The following is a 20185-nucleotide window of genomic DNA, read 5'->3' on the forward strand; positions in this document are numbered from 1 at the left end:
GAATCTAAAGCTTAGGAGAAACCAGGAGATGTGGAAGCAAGGGGCAATGCTTTTGAGATGAAGGGGCTTCCACTTCACAGTCCTGGCCCAGCCAACATCAGATTTCTTTTCTTTCATACAGTGGTCATCAGCAACAAAGGTCCTGAAGAGAGATCAGTCTCCAAAGAGAATGAAAGCGGGGCTTTGTGAAGCCATGAATACAAGATGCAGTGACCTGGTTAGTATAGGGCTGGTCAAATAAAAGGGAAGTTTTCTCTAGCTACCACCAAGAGGTTGCTTACCTCTACAACTGCCAGCATTGAGTCACTCAGAAGGATAGCAAGTCCAAAAAAGTGTAGGTGGTTGTTTCCCTGCCCCCCTTCCCATGAACAACCACTTTCAGACAATTCTGTTCTTCTGAGACAAAGCAATTCTCAGTTGCACCATCTGAGTTTCACTAACATCATCAATCTGGGAGGATTTTACAGCACCAAAAGAAAATTGACCTGTTCCTTTCCAATAGTTTACCAAATCTTCAAAAGCTTTCTATAGAAGAAATAATAACAAAGTAAAACTAAATACCATGCATTAAGATTCTGTGGTTCATGCTGCACAGCCACTGACTTGTTGAGTTAGCTTAATAATGGACAGTTGAGTCAGATGTTCTTACATGAACATCTCTAGCAGCAAAACAAAAACTATAAGGTCTCGTTGAGACTCTCAATTTTGGTGAATGTACCTTTAAAAGAATGGGAGATGGATTCAGAGATGCCTCTAATTCCAGGAAGAGATAAACATAATTTAATAATTAGGTTGCAGGAAATATAAATTTTAGCACACAGAAGACAAAAGTTAACAGTAATTTTTTCCCACTGAGAATGATATAGAAAGTGGATTGATAATTTTCTCTACTTATAAAAATAGCCTCCAACATCCCACACAACAAAGTCCAAAGTCCCTGGACTGATAGTATTCAAGATCCACCACTGCTTATTCTAGTTTAGGTTTCTAATCTCATCTCCTATTTCTGAGTTTAAATCTCACTCTCTAGCTACTCTGTCCTAAAAATCATTTCACAAGTACCCGTATGCCTTTCCCTTTCTGTCCCTCACTTGTATGATTATTCCACCTGAACTACCACCCTACCTCCATCTTCCTTCGGAATCTCATTTATCCTCCAGTCTCCATGTTTTTTCATAAAATCTTTCCTGAGTTCTCCAGCCCTCAGTGATTTCTCTTCCTTTTAAGTTTCAACAACACATATTTAAATACCAACATTAGGTACTTAATAACCTAATGTGTTAGCTGTTTTTTTCAGACACATGTCTTGCCTACGCAACTAGATGCTTGTAACTTTGAGAACTGGGATTTTTATACCTTCCATTTCTCCTCGCTACTATTACATTGAAACAGTGCAATTACTGAGTTCCTGGATTAAGTCACAAGACCATGTCCTTCCTTGAGATGAAGAGACTTGCCCACTGGTCTGAAACAATTTAAAGGAAGAATAATTAAAGCTGGAGAGATAATAATAGACTCCAAAAGGGTAATAATAGATAACAGATAGATAATAATACCAGGCTCCAGAAAGATTCTAAGATTCTAAAATTAGATACAAATGACAAGCCACTTCTCCTAGGCAAAACAGAAAATAGCATGGAAAATCTGGGTTTATATGACAATAATCATTGAATGAGGATTGGAAATATTTAGTCAATGAATCTATTGGGTTGTTACTATGTCAAACACTGATTCAGAAATATTATTAATTTTTTGTAGTGAATAAGCACAGTCAACTAGTACTAAAAGAAAATCAGATTGGAGGCTCTATTGCAGACCAAGCCAGAGCTAAAGTAAGTTCAATTTCCTGCCGTCACTTTTATTCTTAAATTTATCTTCACAAGAGACTGTGTTTTGGCAGAATAATTGAATGTACTTATTGCAAGATTGAGAGAAAATTAGAAACCGAAGCGGATGATGAAATTCAATGACTGTTAGAAATTTTTACTTAAGACATGATGAATGTAAAAGAGATAGAAACTTTATAAATGAACCCTTAACCTTCTGGGAGGGGCTCATTATGAGGTATGTTATTTCTCCTAGAGCCCCATAAAGATCCCATATGTCTTGCTTTCTTTCTTTCTTGTTCTCCCTTTATTTTTAGAATCTCATTTTCTACAAGACATATGGAGCTGTGCTGCAAAGCAAAAATAAACTTAATATGCAAGCTCAGTAGCACCAAATGTAAATTAAAACAGAATTACCAGTGAGAAAGAACTGTTCAAAAGGAAAGAAACTAAATGACCAGCAAGAAAGAATCATTTCCACGCAGGCACACTTGACTGAAATTTTTGAAGCCTTGATTTTTCTGCAGTTGTTATAGATTTACAACAAAATTGATAAGGAGGTAGAGATTTCCTCTACCTCTTGCCCCCACACATATATAGCTTCTCCCATTATCAACCATTATCAAGATTATCATTCACTGAACAATATGTATTTTTTAACCAATAATGAACTTACCCTGACACATCACAATCACCAGAGGTCCAGACTTTACTTTAGGGTCTTCTCTTGGTATTGTACATTCTCTGGGTTTGGACAGGTGTATAATGACATGTATCCATCATTTTTCCTGCTCTAAAAATCCTCTGTGTTCCACTTGAGTCATCTCTGCCTGCCCCTCTCCCCACCAGCAGTCACTGATCTTTTACTGTCTGGGTAATTTTCTCTTTACCAGTGTATCATGTACTTGTAATCATAGTATATAGCTTCTTCATATTGGCTTCTTTCATTTAGTAATGTACATTTAACTTTCCTCCATGTCTTTTCATGGCTTGATAGATCATTTCTTTTTAAAGCCAAAAATATTCTGTTCTCAGGATATACCACAGTATATTTATATGGTTGCCTACTGAATGACATCTTGGTTGCTTCCAAGCTTTGGCAATTATAAATAAAGCTGCTATAAACAGCCATGTGCAGGTTATATATGAACATATGTTTTCAACTTCTTTGAGTAAATTCCAAAGAGCTTGATTGCTAGGTTGTATGGTAAGAGTATGTTTAGTTTTCTAAGAAACCATCAAACTGTCTTTCAAAGTGGTTGTACCATTCTGTATTTCCACCAGCAATGTGTGAGAGTCCCTGTGACCCATATTCTCACCAGCATTTATGGTGCTGTCAGTATTCTGGATTTTGGCTATTTAGTAGGTATGTAGTTGTTACTGTTGTTTTGATTTGTATTTCCCTGATGATATATCATATGGAGCATCTTTTCATATTTATTTTCCATCTGTATATCTTTTTTGGAGAAGTGTCTGTTAAGGTCTTTGGCCCATTTTTTAATCAGGTTGTTTACTTTCTTACTGCTGTGTTTTAAGAGTTCTTTGTATATTCTAGGTAAAACTCACTTATCAGATGGATATTTTACAAATGTGTTCTCCCAGTGTTTGTATTCTAGTTCTCTTGATATTATCTTTTGCGGAACAAAAAATTTTAAATTTGACGAAGTCTGGATTATAAATTATTTCCTTTGCAGATAGTGTCTTTGGCATTGCATCTAAAAAAGCATTACCATACCCCAGATCATCTAGGGTTTTCTTTTCCTATATTATCTTCCAAGAGTTTTATAGTTTTATATCTTACATTTAGGATCTATGATCCATTTTGAGTTTTGTTTGAAATGTGTAAGGTCTGTGTCTAGATCCACTTCTTTGCATATGGATATCCAGTTGTTCTAGGATCATTTGAAGAAATTATCTTTGCTTCCATATATTGCCTTTACTCCATTGTTAAAGATCAGTTGATTATATTATAAGAGTATATTTCTGACCTCTCCATTCTATTCCACTGATCTATTTGTCTATTCTTCGACCAATACCACACTGGCTTGATTACTGCTTTATATTGTCTGTTTTAAAAAAAAAATATTTTATTTATTTATTTATTTATTTTAGGGGGGGAAGGGAAGAGAGAATAGAAGAGGGAATGACCAGTGGGAGAGAGATAAACAGACTCCACGGTGAGTGCAGAGCCCAATGTGAACTCAATCCTATGACCCTGAGATCATGGCCTGAGCCAAAATCCAGAATCAGATGCTTAACCAACTGAGCTACCCAGATGCCCCTATGCTAAGTCTTAAAATCAAGTAGTATATCAGTCCTCTAGTTTCAAGTTGTGTTAGTTGTTATGGACCTTTTGCTTTTCTACATAAACTTTAGTATCAGTTTGCCAGTATCTATAAAGTGACTTCCTAGGATTTTGATTAAGATTGCTTTAAATCTATAGATCAAGTTGAAAAGAACTGATATCTTGACAATATTAAGTCTTTCTATACATAAACATGGAATATCTCTCCATTTATTTAGTTCTTTTAATTTCATACATCAAAGTTTTATAGTTTTCCTAATATAAATCTTGTACGTGTTTTGTTAGATTTTTCCCCAAATATTTCATTTTGGGGGGTGCTAATATAAATGGTATTGCGATTATAACTTCAAGTTCCAGTTTTTTGTTGCTGGTATATAGGATTTGCAATTGAATTTTTATATTAACCTTATATCCTGCAACCTCACTATAATCACTTGAGTTTTAATAATTTTTTTGTCATTTCTTTTAGATTTCCTACATAGATAATCATGTTTTCTACAAAGACAATTTTATGTCTTCCTTCCCAGTCTGTATACCTTTCTTTTTCTTGTATTATTGCATTAGCTATAACTTCCAACACAAGTTGAAAAGGAGTGATGATAAGAGACATACTTGCCTTGTACTTGATCTTATTGGCAAAGCTTTGGTTCTTATCACTTAAGTTGATGTTAGCTGTAGGTTTTTTGTAGATAGTCTTTATCAGGCTGATAAACTTGCCTTCTATTCCTAGTTTACTGAGAGCTTTTTATCATGATAAGTGTTGGATCTGTCAAATATTTTTTCTGTTAATATGATTATGTGATTTTTCTTTTTTTAGTCTGTTGATGAAATAGATTACATTAACTGATTTTTCTGAATATTGAACCAACCTTATAAACCTGAGATAAGTACCATTTGGTCATGGTGTGCAATTCTTTTTATCCTTTTCTTGATAGATTTTTGATACCTCACACGAAAAATAGAATGTCCACAATGCCATAATAAAGGATGAATCAGCCATACTTAAATGAAAATTCCCATTAAAAAAAAAAAAAACAAAAAACGAAATAGGGCTTCAAAACATATGGATGCTCACAATCAAACTAATTCTAATATCACTTAATACATTTGCTCTCAGGAACTCTATATTCTTCATTGATTTCCTCTATAAACTCCTCCTTCCTTGGGATAGAGGCAAACTTTCTGTATGATATTTCAGTGTTGGTTTTTTCAACAGCTGATATTCCTCACCATCTCGTCCTACTACTTTGTCGACCTTTTTAAATGCCCACATCTATACTAACCCCTTTTCCCTTCCTCATCTGAAAAGAGCTATTACAGATATTCTGGCCAGTGAATCCGTGGGTCACCTTTTAAATCACTACCCTTAATTTCTGAGTGACAGTCCACTCCCTCATCTCTTTCAGACTTCCCACACCAATACATTGTCTTCTAGCTCCTAGTCCAACTATGCTTTTCTCAGTCTCTAGAAAGACTTACCCTGTACTTCACTTAGATCAAAGCCATTTGACAGGACATCATACAAATTCCCTTCTCTATCTTGTCATATTTCTTTATTTTCATCTTTCCCTTTCCTACAATTCTGTCTGGTAAAGTGCCAGGTTATCTTTCCTAAGTGAATCCCATCTCTGCCTCTTTGATTATCTCTTTCCACTTCTTCATCCACCTGGCTTCATCAGTCATTCCCCTCTCTTGCACCTCTCTCAAGTCTTTCTCATTACTCTTTTCTTGTTCTCTGCCTACAACTGTGTTTAGGTCTTTCCATGCTCTTATAAAAAATATTTTCTGATCTTGTGTGATAAGAAAATATTTGAAATTTTAACTCCTAATTGCTTTATACTGGCTGGCCTTTCCTCCATATTATTAACAAGGCAGCTTATGTTTATTTCTTCAGAGGAGAGATACTATAGCAATCTCTTAAAAAGAAAAATTGAATTCTTAACTATTCTATGTCAAAAATCCAAAATAATTGAGGGTGAAACATAGAAATAAATAGCACACAGCAACAGATCCAGAAGAACACAGAGGAGAAAAAACTGTGGACTGGGAGAAAATATTCACATAAATATTTCTAACTTAGGACTTATGTCATAATATATAATTGTTCATAAAACCAACCATAAAAAGAATGACATAAAAATTATTGGTAAGAGGTGGAGCAACTAGAATTCTTATACATTGCTAATGGTAATGTGAAATAGTAAAAGTATTTCGAAAAGCTGGCAGTTTCTTATAAAGTTAAATGTAAAACTGTTCTATGACCCAGAAGTTCCATTCTACATCTTTACCTGAAAGAAATGAAAAAAAAAAAAAAGTCCACAAAGAGACTTGTGTAATAAGAAGCATTACTATAATAATTTAAAAAAATACAAATATCCATCAATAATTGAATGGGTAAACCAACTGTGATACATCCAAACAATAGAATATTACCAAGAATTTCAAAAAGGAACCAAGTATTGATATACTCAATAATATGGTTTAATCTGAAAAACTTAATATGTAAGGGAAAAAACCTCAGAAACCAAAAAGTACATCCTACCTGATTCCATTTATACCAAGTTGAAGAACAGACAAATCTAATCTATAGTGAGGGTTTTGGAACAGAGGTGGTTCCTGGGATTGAAGAAAAGCAGGGGATTGACTCAGTGGGGGAAAGTAACCTTCTGGAATGATGAAAATGTTTTGTATCTTAATAGAGGTAGGTATTGTATGAATTTATCAAAATTCATCCCACTGAAAACTTAAAATCTATCCATTTTATTGTATGTAAATTATGTCTCTTAAAAAAAAACTTTAAAAATAAAACTAACTCAAAAGTAGAAAAAAGTGAAAAAATATATATGTATATGCCATACATTCCCCAAAGATTGCATCTGGGTTTTACTTGTGATATATCTTCTCATAATCAGCAATTCACACCTTTTTTGTAGATACTTTACAAAGCTTGATCAATTATTAATTTCAAAGTATATTCTGATAAGTCAAACTGTTTCATTCTCTAAATAAGATTCATCAAATTTGGAAGACTAGCATTGATTTATTTGAAAGTTTTATTTTTGTTTTTACTATTTTATTTATTTTTCTTATTTAAATTCAATTAATTAACATACTGTATTATTGGTTTAAGAGGTAGAGGTCAGTGATTCATCAGTCTTATATAACACTCAGGGCTATGACATCACATGCCCTCCTTATTGTCCATCACCCAGTTACCTCATTCCCTCACCCACCACCCCTCCAAGAAACCCTCAGTTGGTCTATGATTTGTCGCGTATGGTTTGTCTCCCTCTCTGATTTCATCCTGTTTTATTTTTCCCTCTTCCCCTATGATCCTTTGTTTTGTTTCTTAAATTCCACACATAAGTGATATCAAATGATAATTGCCTTTCTCTGATTTATTTCACTTTGCATTATGCCCTCTAGTTCCATCCATGCTGTTGCAAATGGCAAAATTTTATTTTTTTGATAGTTGAGTAGTATTCCGCTGCGTATATACACCATTACTTCCTTAGTCTTGATAGTCAAGTCAAAGAATGAGCTTTCTTTTCTTTGAAGTCTGTGAGAGGTGAGTTAGAAACAAAGCACATGAGGCAACATATCAAAGTGAGCCATGTCTGCCTGCTTACTACTGATTTACTAATCCTCAGCACAGAGCACTATGTGCATGTAAGCAGTCAGCATCTGTGGAACAAATGAACAAGCCAGGATGGGTAGAGAAAAGAAGTGAACAGGATTACTGGGAAAGAGAAAAAGGTATAATCCCCAAAGACAGTTACTCAGCCAATAAAATAAGTAGTATTAGACATATTGTTGTCTAATAGATATGTATTTCGTCTAGTGTCTACTGACATATGTATTTTGTCAACTATATTAATGATTTTGCAACGTTGTCACTTGCCTAAATATGTTATAGTAGGAGAAGAGGGCTCCCTAATAGGAGAATGCCAAATGCTTTGTTTTAACTATGCATGAATAATTTAAAGTTTGATTTAGGCACTCTGGGCTGGGACATGAATAAGAAGATCTTTCAAGTTCTTATTAAACTCGATAATAAAAAAAATAAACTTGATAATCATATTGTGAAGGTACAGGGTTGATGATTTACTCAGCTAATGTTCTCACAGAAAACATGTTCAGACACATCTAAATTATACTTCAATATTCTCTAGGGTTATCAGGGTGCTAACTGAAGACAAACTTAGCTCACCCTGCTTAGGATCTACCAGATCTCCAGTGTTGGGATGCAGAGGCCCTCCTTTTGCCACATCCCAATCTGTATCAAATTATCTCAAAAGGGATTCCAATTTCTAAAAGGTTTTTAGAGAAATATTCTTTTAAATTAGCTCTAGAAAATCTCTTGCATTTAACCCTCTGGGAGAGGTGGAAAGGAGATATCAATCATTAAACCTATCAAGCTTGGAAAAGCTTGCATGAACGTATTAGAAAAGAGAAGACTGCAAATTGAAACAGCCAGAAAGTGGGGGAGGGGTTGAAGTAAATAAAGACAAGAATAAAAGAAGATGGCAGGCAAAAGGAAGACACGTGAAGTAGCCATGGAAATGAGATACAAACACAGTGGACAACCCTCCTCACACGGCAGCTCTGTGACGTAGCTCTGCAAGGAGACAGGAGACAAATGGGACTTCGTGTTTACTTTATCTTTCCCTTTCCTAAATCCCATTCCTAAATCTGGCTTTAATAACCCTCATCTCAAGGGGAAAACATTGCACTACAGGCCTTCTTTTAGTTGTTAGAATCTTCAAGCCAGTTTGCTGAGATCCAGCCATGGTGCTAAGCCTCTGGGTGACCACAGTGGAGGAAACCAAGCTTGTTGCTTGGTCTGGGGAACGGTGCTTTGGTTCTGGCTTAGTGTCCTGTTCAGTACAGAACATTCTTTTTCTGAATTGGGACTGCAACACCCTGAAAGCTCAGAGCCACAGTCTGAGCCGAAGCAGCAGCCCCTTGAGCAAGGCTTTCAGGACCCCTGCTCCTTTGAACGTGCATCCTTTGTCTTCTCTTCTTCCAAATTAATGTCTTCGAAATCACTTTCAAAACTAGCTCCTGCTACAGGGCTCAGCTGGGGTGACTGGCCCAGGGCAAGGCAACACGGGTGATCCCAGTATTCAAAGAACTCCCACTTTGTTCTGTTGCACACATTCCTCTCCTTTCCTCTTCAGTCCCACACAGAATCCCATGTTGTATTCCAGGAAATAGTTCACAGGCATTTCCATTAAATTTAGGGAGCAGCTCCTTTGTTTCTGGTAAGGTATATTTCCAGATAAGTAGTTTTAGCTCCATCAATATATATGTATATTTAAATCCAGGTTCTTACAATTCAAATCCTTTGTGATGTTTGACTATAATCCCTCCTCCTCTTAATAAACATTCTGAAAAGGCTGCCTTCCTTAACCTCAAAAACAGGGAGGGCCTTTGCGTATAACCTACAGAGTTTCATAACCTATTTAATTAGGCTCTAATCCAGCATCCACAACCCCCAGTCAGCTTGGCCTTTTTTCCACACACACAGATGCCAGAATTATCTTAGAGTATTTTACACACGTGCTGAAATATCTGGAAGGGAACACTCATACCTGCAGGAGAACAGTCAGGACAAATTGAGTACACTTGCTCCTCTATATCCTAAAGGGACTGTCCTTGTCCAGGGTTTCCCCTTCACATTTTCCATGGGAAAAAAAAAGAGAGAGAGAACAAGGAATTTTATTGCCTACTTAAAAAAATGGGTGGCACAGTCTCACATTCGAAAGGAGAAGACAAAAGTCAGCTATTCTTGAATGCCTGCTATGCACAGGATATTGGTGCTAGATATTTTGCCTATGCTTTTTTCATCGAATCCTTGCAATACCTATATAAGGAAAATATACCTATTTCTATTTTATAGATGATGGAACTGCAACATTGAGATGTTGAATTCTATCTCATTCTACCACATTATGTTGTATTACCTCTTTTGGTCGCCAGACTATTCATATAACACCCAAACAAGTAGCAATGACAGCCCTAAGGACTTAAATCTGGTCCTGCTTTGGCTGGTGATTCCAAAAATCATATGTCAATGAGAAGGTAGCCACATTTTCTTCTTCTGAACTAAGCAAGGTCACAGGACAGCTGCATTGCCTGAAACCATGCGCTGAGGCTGCAAGGGGCACAGGTATTGGGTCAGACAGCTGTATCCGGGTCCTAGTTAGAGCCATGTGACCTCGGGTAAGTGTGGGACCCTGTTGGCTATGTGACCTTGGGGTTGTTTATGCATTTATTCATTCATTCATCTATTTATTCTATAATACTTATTGAGCATCTACTATGAGCAAGGCATTGTTTTAGATGTTGAAAGAAAATAGCAGGGAACAAAACAACTCAGCTCTCACAGAGCATACATACTCAAGGAATGTAAAACATGCCTCTACTTTCTCCCTGTGTGAAATGGGGGTGATATCATCTCCCTCATGAAGTTCTATTGAAGATTAAGTAAGTTAATATATACAGGACTTGCCATAGTAACAGGCATACAGAAAGCACTCAGTTGATGTCAGTCATTCTTGTTATTTCAAAATGAAAATTTTTCTCTCTGGCACAAATTGAACCAAAATCAACAAACGTGATGACAGTGGGACTTTTAGTATATAGCGATGGGGTAGGGGGTAGGGAACAATTGTCCCCAAAAGTACCAAGAGTAATTTCCTGTCACATTTAGTTGAGACTGGAGAGCTCTAATGTGAGTTGCTTGACTATCACTCATTTAAACACTAATGGAAATGTCAGGCTGAATTGAGAGTCTCGTTTCCCTGCAAATTTCAGCATACAAAGTGGACCTGGGGTTTATTTTTGCCTAGTACAAAAAAATCCAAGTCTCTTTAGAGAAAGCTAAGTGCAGGTGTTGCAGTAATTATTTTAAATAATGCAAGCATAAGAGGGAGAGCTTTTCTACAATACCTTCTGAAAATTAGACATTTTTTTCCTCTATTTTTCAGAAAATTGGAGCTGTGTCTAATCTGCTTTATAAGCTTCAGGAGCTAAAAGGAATACATGGAACAGTGATTTCATTGGCTAACAGCTTCCTAGCCATTTCAAGAACTCTATAGTCAAGACAGCATTAGGAGAGTGTAGGAGTCCATCCAAGTTACAGATAATCAACTTCCTGAAGTCAGGTTGGGACACTGGCAAGAAATGAGCCATGGCAACAAAAAATTTATTAGTCTTCCCCACATCTCTACTACTACTATGATGTATCTTTCTGACAGCCTAAGCATGATCCCAATCTCTCCCTTTGATTGCAAACTTTGGAATTAAAAATCTCTATCTTTTGTTCAGTTTATTTCTGAGAATATTTTTGATGTTCTTGATCAAAAAAAAATGTTTGATCAAATGTGTGTTTCATTTCAAACCTATTCATTAGAATTTCAAAAAAAGAAAGAAAATATCAAAACAAACCCTTTCATTTAACCTCTATCTCAAAGAAAATATTGATTGACTGATCATCTACCTTTGGTTCAGGGTTAGCAAATTGGTTGGTGGTTATGGTTTTTGATACAAGTTGCAGTTTGCATTAAATGCCTGCCCAAAGGTTCTAAAAACACTCAGAAATGAAGTGAAACCTGCATACAAACTATGAGGGAAGGATATAAGTAAATTATTCAGAAGACATTTTTCTACCAAATATTCCTAATAATAAACATCCTGGTTATAACTTAATGGTGATATGGTATTTCCATTCACAAGAATTCCTTTACTTCTTATACAAAGGAATGCAACTATGATTTTCCTATCTTCTCAGAAGTCCCCAGTATAGAGCCAAGAGTTTCATGCAGTTTTCTGATGTCTGTAGGCCCGACACTCCAGAGGTAGAAACTATTTGGCTCAGACTTGGGGAAGCCTGCAGACCTCACTCTAAAGGGATTTAGAAAGATTATTTTAGCTGACTATGCATCTCTTTTGACAATTTGACAGTTATTAGTTTCTTGACTGGAAATCAATGTTATATTGATTTTCTACCTATCTGTTTTCTGAGTTACAGGGGGATGTTCATGGGAGTCAGCTCACTTCTTAACTAACTCCCAGGAGCACTAACTACATGTCATAGGCACCAGCATCTGGAAGCCAGCTGGTCTGCTCCTTTGAGGGGGAGGATCAAAAATCACTGGATTATTCTCTATGGATGTGTGTGTGATACTATTCCCTAGCTTCCCTGCCAGTGTTCCCCCCCAAAAATATCCCAGCACTTTAACAACATGTAAGAGGAAAGGGAAAATATTGAACATGAAATCCTAGGAGGTCAGCTTAATTTAAGCCATGTCTCTGCCCATAAACGGAAACTGTAAATACATAATAGAAATTAAACACAAAGAATGACTATTTACCCAGGAAATGTACACTCAGATATTTGCCGAGGGTGAAAAATAAAGATGTGATTTTTTTTTCCCTACAGCTTAAGAAGGCGTCACAGGTTTTTCAGGGTGACCTTTAGAAGTCAATATCACAGAGGGCAGCTACCAGGCTGAGCCCGAAAATAGACTTTGAGTCTATTGTCCTATAGTAAACTCTTCCAATGTCATGGATGACAAAAGGACTGATCCCAGCTTTGAGGCTGGGCAACCTAGCTCCAGAGCCTAACTCCAGCCATGCATGTAGAAGAGGCTCTGTGGTATCAGAAGACCTGAGACTGAGTTCTTACTGTGATCTTAGATAGGTCACTTAGCCTTTCTTGGGGTGAAATTAGATAAGGTTTGTGGCAGAATCTGTGCGCCAGGTTTCCCAGGAATCCCAAATCAGGATTCAGGGTTTGATTGTGCATAGGAACTGGGAAATCTGGTGATTACAAGTCTATTTCATGAATTGATATTCATACAAGTAAGAGGTAATTATGAACTTGTACAAGAAGGTAGATGGGGATGGAGAAGGAAAATAGGATTATGGTGAGGATAGTATATCTAATCGCCAGCCCAAAGCTTATTGGGTCAAAGGCTGAAGCTGAGGAATTGTTTTATTTTCAACTTCAATTTTATGAGGCCTGAGACCTACTCATGAGCATATGTAGAAACACCTGGGAAGTTCGAGAAATACCAGGAGCAAAGTGAGAAAGAAGAAGATGATGATTGGGATACTGGGCACTATGTTTGTAGAGGATCTGATCCAGGGAATTTGGGTAAAAATCTTAACATGACTTTGCTTCTCCAAACATAAAAGGCCATTAATCCTCACAGTAGGATAAGGAGGTAAATATTATCCCATTTACCCCATTTCTGAGCTTCAAAGAGTTTAGAGAGATGGGTGAAGTTAGTGCTATTACGTGTGTAAAATGTTTTGAACTAAAGTTTTACTAAAGAATGACTGTCCTTTCTGGCATATCACACCACCTTTAAGCCTCATATTCTATTCCTTTGCCTATTCATGGCTGTAAAATACCTAAAGCAAACCAGCAACAAGCAAGGATGCTCCACTGGTTTTAGATACAACACAATTAATAGCATCAAAAAGAGGGTTAGTAGCATTTGGGGCTGAAAACAACCCAGGCATAAAAATCAGGAAGCTTAAGTCTTCATACTCTGTATAAACTCTTTTCTTGGGTTCACAAGAAAACAGAATGGATATTCAGAGTGAGATTCCTCTCTCACTGGTCTTCCGAAAGTCAAACAGTTTCTTTATCTAACTCTGCTTTCCCTGGGAGAATGGCTCAGTTACTGTAGCTCTGGCACTTCTTGTTTGAGATTTAAGTTGTTGCGGCCAGCCTTGGTGGGCCACGGAGCAGCAATGGAGAGCGGCTCTCCCAAAAAAGCAGTTTCAACTGCTTTTAATGTGGCGACCTTAGGTTGTAAAGGAAAATCTCATAGAAGGTGTGATTCTCTCTAGCAGTTTTAGTTTTAGCTCAGGTCATATCTGAGATGCCTGGATTTCTTAAACCCTCAGTAGACCCACAAATCTTGATTTTCTTGGAAGAAATTTCAGTCATATATAGTTGATCAACTACAGAGCCTTCGCATGTTTTGGAGATAGAGCATGTGGTTGCATGGGACCAACATCTCCTATCTTGTGATATTAAGTCAGCTCTGCCTGAGGAAATCATTAAGCCTTTTTATTTTAGAAAAAAGTTTATATATATATATGTATATATATATCATATATTCTATATTGCATATAATATATTGTATATCGTATATATTATATATATAATTGACTCAAAAGTTAGTCTTTCTATTTATGTTTGTTCATCTCTTCATATTTATGGAGAGTGCTTTACATTTTCACATCCATTTTTACAAAGTGCTTTTACATCATTTTCTCATTGATTCTCACCAGTTCTCTGTGGTTTTGAAAAGGCAGATAAGACTGTCCCTCCACTTTACAGATGTGGATATTTGAGTCCAAGAAAGTTTAACTGACATGATGAGTCTTAAGGCTAACAAATGGCAGAGGTATTATGACTTCTTATTCTATGCACTGATTCAGATTTATTTACCTATCACTACAAAACAAACAACGCCAAACTTAATGCTTACAGATTCAGAGGATCAGGAATTTGGATAGGGTACAGGGGGGATGACCTATCTCTGCTCCTCAATGTCTGGGGCTCCAACTAGGCAGAATAGCTGGGAGTGACTAAAATCACTGGGGTTGGAATCATCTGGAAGCTTCTTTACTCACATGGCTAGTACCTGGGCAAGCATAGCTACAACACTCATCTGGGACTATAAACCAGAATACCTACATGCCATGGCATCTCCATGTGGCTTGGATTCCTCACACTATGGCATCTGTGTATTGAGGAGCATCCCAATAGTGAATATCTAGAAGAAGAGTATATCAGGAGAGTTAGGCAAAAGCTGTCTGTTAGTGACAAATGAGTCATTAAGCCTAGATTCAATAGAAGGAGACTCTCAGTGAAGTGGCAAGGTCAGAATCAGAATACATGGGATGGGAGATACTGTTGTAGCTATCTTTGAAAAATAGTTTTCCACAGTAAGCACAAATATATTTCCTACACATATAACATGGGATGAAAGAGAAATGTATCTGAAAGAGGGCTATGTTATGAAATAAATAATCAAATATTAAAAGCTTTCCTACAGATCAACAATAATAGATAAGGAAATAAAGTAGAAAAAATGGGGATGCCTGGCTGGCTCAGCGGTTAAGCACCTGTCTTTGGCCCAGAGCATGATTCTGGAGTCCCAGGATCGAGTACCACATCAGGCTCCCTGCACGAAGCCTGCTTCTCTCTCTGCCTGTGTCTCTGCCTCTTTTTCTCACACACAAATAAAATCTTTAAAAAAAGTGGAAAAATGCTAAATTTATATCAGCACAAAATATAAAAGAATTTAGAAAAAAAGTAACAAAAATTATACGGTACTCGTATGAAGAAAATCTTAAGTATTCTGAAACAGATTTAAAAACTAGAATAGGGGATCCCTGGGTGGCGCAGCAGTTTGGCGCCTGCCTTTGGCCCAGGGCGCGATCCTGGAGACCCAGGATCGAATCCCACGTCAGGCTCCCGGTGCATGGAGCCTGCTTCTCCCTCTGCCTGTGTCTCTGCCCCTCTCTCTCTCTCTGTGACTATCATAAATAAATAAAATCTTAAAAAAAAAAAACTAGAATAAATGAAGAAAAATATATTGTTTCCTCATAGTGTCATTTCTGACCAAACTCAATATATCATGTTCTTCAGTATTTTTTTGGTTATAAGTGTAATTTAATTGCAAGAAAAAGCTCAACATAGAATTATATGAATTCAATAATATTAATGTGAAGTTACCATATGTAAGAATGAAAGTACTAGAATAGACAATAGCCTTATATTATAAAGGAATTCAAAGCCCATCAGATGTGAAAAATGTTATGAAGTTTCAATAATTTAAATAAAATAACTTTTTATAGTTAATTGGATAAGCATATGCTCAAGACAGTCCCAGGTTACATCTCTTGTCTAAGTATAATTATAATTCCTTTTACTCTCAAAGCATCCTTGTTTGAATGATGAACTATATGGCCATCCTACAATTAATACTTAGCTTTACTCTCTTCTCAAGCCTCACTGAAATAACAGTAAATATATTTTTTTAAATATTAGTCACATGGTCCAAGAGAAGAAAAGGATGGATAAATGAATGGATGGATAGATGGAAGGATGGATGGATATATGGAGGGAGAGATTGATGGACAGATGGATAGATGGAAGGGATAGATGAGTGGATAAGTACATAGGTAGGTAGACAGATAGGTATATGGGTGGACATACAGGTAGTTGTGTAGATATATAGATAATAAGTGAATTGATCATTCAATCAATAACCAACCAATAACAAGAGATCAAATAGTGATGTGTAGATTTGGTGAGAATTAAAGCTGGATGTGAGGATCAAAAGTTACTTTGGCTGTATGGGGAGGAACTCTCTGGAAGAGATTAAATTTTAGTTGTGATTTGAATGGGAAGAAGCAAGTCATTCTAAGAGCTGGGAGAGATGCTTTCTGTTCAGGAACAATAATTAGTGCAAAGCCCATAAGCTAAGACTAAACTTAGCTTGCTCGAGTAACTTAATGCCTATGTAGCTGAAGCACTGTACCCATAAAAAATGAAGTCTGAAAGGTACGCCAGACCACTTAGAGCTCTGCAAGCAAGATTACGAAGCATGAATTTCACTCTAAATGTGATGTGAAGCAATTAAAGAATTTTAAGAAGAGGAGTAATATCTGACACACATTTTTAAATGGAACAGGTATGGAGAATGAGCTGCGGAGATGCAAGAGTGGAAGCTGGCTACTCAGGACTGTTGCAGTGGTCTTAGCAAGAGGCAATAGTATCTTAGGCAGGAACAAGAGAAAGAAAGGTGAAGAGAAGGGTTTGGATTTGGGAGGAAGAGTCAATAGGACTTGCAGAAGATCAGTGAATGTGACTGCATAGGAATGTAAAACTTGTATATTAAAAGGGCCATCAACAGGATGCCTGGGTGGCTCAGTGGGTTAAGCGGCTGCCTTTGGCTCAGGTCATGATATCTAGGTCCTGGGTTTGAACCTTGCATTGGGCTTCCTGCTCAGTGGGGAGCCTGCTTCTCCCTCTCTCTCTGCCTCTGCCTCTCCCTTTGCTTGTGTGTTTTCTCTCTAATTAATTAATTAAATCTTTTAAAAAGAGCGCTATAAACAAAGTCAAAAGTTAAATGACAAATTAAGAGAAAATATGTGTAACATTAGTATAATAAAGGGCTAAGATAAAATATATTTGGTGTGTATAAAAAAGATTAATATCAAAAATATATAATGAAGCTATACATCAATAAAAGATAAGCTACCCAATAGAAAAGTGTGCTACACTATAAACAGATAATTTATAGAAAAGTTACAAAGGGAAATAACATATACAAAATATTCAAAATGCTCCCAATAAAGACTTAAAATATTGGGACGCCTGAGTTGGTCAGCAATTGAGCGTCTGCCTTCAGCTCAGGCATCCCAGGATCCGAGATCGAGTGCCACATCCGGCTCCATGTGGAGAGCCTGCTTCTCCCTCTACCTGTGTCTCTGACTCTCTCTGTGTCTCTCATGAATAAATAAATAAATCTTTTTTAAAAAAGGCTTAAAATATCACTTCAGTTTTTCTGATTAGAAAAAAATTGAAAGTTGTGAAATTGAAAATTAAAAATATACAAGTTTAGGGCGCCTGGGTGGCTCAGTGGTTGAGCAACTGTCTTTGGCTTATGTTGTGATCCATGGGTTCTGGGATCGAGTTCCACATCAGGCTCCCTGCAGCGAGCCTGTTTCTCCCTCTGCCTATATCTCTAACTCTCTCTGTCTCTCTCATGAATAAATAAATAAAATCTTAAAAAAAAATAAAAAAATACAAGTTTATTCTGTAAGAGTTGAGATTATGAGGAAATACATACTCATATTCTACTAGTGGGAATATAAATAAATATGGAAATTTTGAGGGAAACCTCTATATCTATAAAATTTTTTAATTAACAAAATTGAAAATAAGTATCTAGAGAATTCCTAGAGATGCCCCTTTAGATGTATACATGGAGGTATATAAAAATATTTGTTGCAAGAATATTTGTAATGAGGGAAAGAAGGAAGAAGGAAATCATCTACTTGCCCATTTTTAATGACATCATAAAATATAATGGAGCATATAAATAAAGAATGACATTGATATATATGTACTTACTTGGACATATCTGTATGACATTGTCAGGAGAGGGAAAATCAAGTCATAAAATAGTCTGAGGAATCTGGTTTTATTTATCTGGAGCAAACTAAAGCTGTAGTGAACATATATCGATATATAGAATACTATCTGGTAAGCTCTATGTTAAATGTGTAACAATGGAGCAACAGTGAAGTAGGGAATTAGTTGCTCTTGGTCATGGGAAAGATGATGGGTACAGAAGCACTTTCACTTCTAACTCCATACACTGCTTGAATGTTTCATAGCATCACTTGAGTAATTCTCTTAAAACATTTTTATTTTTTATATATTTTTAAAGATTTTATTTATTCATGAGAGACACACACACACACAGAGAAAGAGAGAGAGAGAGAGGCAGAGACACAGGTAGAGGGAGAAGCAGGCTCCATGCAGGGAGCCTGATATGGGACTCGATCCCGGGACTCCAGGATCACGCCCTGGGCCGAAGGCAGGCACTAAACCGCTGAGCCACCCAGGGATCCACCTCTCTTAAAACATTTTTTTAAAGATTTGTTCATTTTTTAAATAAAACTTAGAGTCTTAGTAATCATTAATGTCTTTGAAATAATTATATCAATACTCTTCTAGGAGCTAAAATGCTAGATAGTTGTGAACCTTTTGAGGGAATTCAAATTTAATAAATCTTGACTGAACGAGGATCACATGCATACAGTTCCACATAGAATCTGGTCAAGTGGCATGAAAGAAGCCCAAAGGAAGGGCTCCAGGGGAAGTGTCCAATGACTTTGCAGGGCAGTGATCTCTAGCCTTTCTGAGTCTCCTTTTCTTTACCAATGAAATAAAGTACTGCCCAAAGCAGCTTTACAAACTCTTTTTTCTTTCTCTTGAACACTTTTAAATCTTCAAAATGAAATCTTCTAAAAAATCTCACTATTTAAAAAAAAAATCTCACTATTTAAAACTGATGAACACAGCATTTTTCTGGTCAAAGGAAGTCAAGGGCCAGAGCCCCAACCCCTCTACTTTCTGGACATCCATGTGGGCTCCTCCCAGGGTACCTGAGGCCCTGTAGAACCCCTATAGTTTAAAGCCTTTTTATCTCTACGAGGACATCTTTTTTGCTTACTAGGTATAATTTATGAGAGCCAGCCAAACGAAAGCCCCAATGAAGACAGTATGTTGTGTTGGTAGAATATGAGGAGGGACATGAGGAAGGAGAAGCTAAAAAGGGTAGCATCTCTTATGCTGTTAACTCATGTTAGGCATTTCAATACCTCCCTTGGTTTAATCCTCACAATCACCCTGTAATTTTATCCTTATGAGGAACTTAGCCTTTTGAGGAAATGAAGAAACCAGGAGAAAAGGAACTTGCCACAGGTCATACAGTAGATACTGATCTAACATTTTAAACAGATTTGCCTAATTATAAAGGTCATACTGGCTAGGCCTGGAGCATCACATCCTACTAGAAGAAAGGAGACACAACTAATAATAGCAAGGCTGAGGGTTTTGGGGGCTGGGGACTGCAGGGGATTCCAGAAGAGAGGAAGTAGAAGGACTGCAACATCAGCTTCCTGTACTTCCAAGTTTTGCCTGGGACGATATCTTCTAACTATCTATCTGAAACCTAAGATTATCACATGTGAAACAAGTTAAGGAAAACATGAAGCAGCGTATAATTTAGCTATTCAATCACATGGTATATTCTAGAATTTGGAGAGCTTTGAGTTATTTCTTAAAAGTGATAATAATTCCTACTACTTTTGTTCTATCCTCTCCAGAGCTGGTAGAGGTAGGGTTGCAGTCAGTGCCTATGGTCAAAGCATCACTATGTGTATCCAGCATGACATACTCACACACATTCATGCTAACAGAATTCCATAAATCTGCCTCTACAGC

General features: G+C 36.8%; 1 long non-coding RNA gene across 4 annotated transcripts in view; it reads left to right on the top strand.

Annotated features, from left to right (window-relative positions):
- Positions 1-20185, top strand: part of LOC111098011 — a 45111-nt gene that overhangs the window by 4242 nt on the left and 20684 nt on the right. For 3 of the 4 annotated variants that reach the window (XR_005366634.1, XR_005366635.1, XR_005366633.1), the window contains exons 3-4: positions 122-217; positions 1759-1832. This is a non-coding gene — a long non-coding RNA (uncharacterized LOC111098011). Of the gene's footprint in view, positions 1-121; positions 218-1758; positions 1833-11123; positions 11468-20185 lie in introns of those variants that run through there. The other variant, XR_005366636.1, reaches the window with a different exon arrangement.

The sequence above is a fragment of the Canis lupus genome, chromosome 11 (genome assembly GCF_011100685.1).
Source record: "Canis lupus familiaris isolate Mischka breed German Shepherd chromosome 11, alternate assembly UU_Cfam_GSD_1.0, whole genome shotgun sequence".
Lineage (NCBI taxonomy): Eukaryota > Metazoa > Chordata > Mammalia > Carnivora > Canidae > Canis > Canis lupus.